Consider the following 1779-nt stretch of genomic DNA (forward strand, 5'->3'; position numbering starts at 1 on the left):
AAAAATAGAAAAGTATAACACAATTAAAAGGAAAGTGAGAACTTGAGGATTAGACAATGAAGAGAGGGCAAGGAGAAAAGCTAGGAAACATGACAGGGGCAAAGCCATACATTTATACTCACAAGATGGGTAAGGCAGTGATCCTGAGAAACATCAGCAGGTTTTGAAACTAGTAGTAAATTAGTAGGATTCTCACCCTGACTAACTATATATGCTGATACCTCTGAACTAAGCAACTGTACTGAAGATAGCAATATGTAATAGAAGGGTCACGCTTGGAATGCCTGTTATTCTGGTCTTCGAAATATGTACTGCTTGTCATGACATACAGATTATTGCTGCACTGTCTCTCAAGTAAATGTTTGTTTTAAAAAAAGGTAATAAATGAATAAAAGAGACAAGAAAAAGTCACAGGACTTTCCTGCTACAATGCTGTATATGGTTAGATTTCTAAATTTCTGTGTAAAAATATGTAATTGCTTATTCATATTTTTAAATTTTTTTTCAATTTTTTCTTCATATTCTGTAGGGACTTAAAGTTTAACATATCAATACTTAATGGAAAATACCATTCCATGTTACACCTAAGATGTTTGATATGCAGACAGTTAGGTTAAACCCAACTGTATATGTTGTAGGGTAATAATAAGCTTCTTTTTGGAGGGTTAACAACCTAAGTTAGGAGACCAAAAATTAGAGAAAAAGAAGGGCTGCAAGGACAGACAGCATTTTGGCCCTAGCCTTTCAAGGTCAGTGAAGACTCAGGACATAGGAGAACCTGTACTGTAACATCATATAACTCAGTTGTGTCCCAAATTTTCTGATCAAGGAGATTATGGTGCCACACAGGAATGTGATCGATGATGTAGAGTGTGCCTAAGGAGAGTCCCATGGAGAAAAAACATTCTCTCAGGCTTTCACAGAGAACAAATTGGTCCAGCAATGGCCATGACTCATCCACATGGCTGACACTGATAAAGGATCTACAAAGTGCGGTACAGGGTTTCAGGATAAATCCTAAGGGGACTTGACTGACCTTATCAGATACAAAAGTTACATTTCTTGTTATATAGGTCTTGCTTTATCTTGGTCTTAAGCATCCAGCAGAAAAGTATGAAAATGAAATATAAAAAGTAAAGCCATATTAATATGCTGAGCTGTGTAACCAGGGATTGAACTCAGGCCTTTGTGCTTGCCAGGCAAGCACTTAATCTGCTGAGCCATCTCCCTGGCCTAATATGCTGAGCTGTAAAAGGCTCAAATCAACAACTTCTGACATTACTAGTCTTATGGAAAACCCACTACTATTATGGACTACTGGACCATATTGGAATATTTTGCTGAATTCACAAGCCTACAATATTTAAATGACTGGAATACCCTTCTCTGACAAAACTAAACAAAAAAAGGGGATACAAATGAATGACCATTTTGTATTCTGTATATACAAAATAGTATAGATATAAAGCTACTTTCTCTTAATCCAATTAGAAGGAAGATTTGTACTAATAGTGTTTGGAGAGTGTCTGATCAAGAAGATTATGGGGCCACAGGAATGTGACTGATGATGTAGAGTGTGCCTAAGGAGAGTCACATGGAGAGAAAACATTCTTTTAGGCTTTTACAGAGAACAAATTGGTCAAGCAATGGCCGTGACTCATCTGCATGGCTGACACTGACAAAGGATCTACAAAGTGCAGTACAGGGTTATCATGTCTATATCTTGTACTATGAATAACCACTAAGAAGATAACAATATGCAATGTATTAATTATTGAA

The 1779-nt window shown here is 36.6% G+C and overlaps 1 protein-coding gene across 7 annotated transcripts in view; it reads left to right on the forward strand.

Moving 5' to 3' along the window:
- Mettl8 (methyltransferase like 8) overlaps positions 1–1779 on the forward strand; it is an 88866-nt gene that overhangs the window by 37990 nt on the left and 49097 nt on the right. The window lies entirely within an intron of this gene.

Source organism: Octodon degus, unplaced genomic scaffold (genome assembly GCF_000260255.1).
Source record: "Octodon degus isolate 3935 unplaced genomic scaffold, OctDeg1.0 scaffold00065, whole genome shotgun sequence".
Classification (NCBI taxonomy): domain Eukaryota; kingdom Metazoa; phylum Chordata; class Mammalia; order Rodentia; family Octodontidae; genus Octodon; species Octodon degus.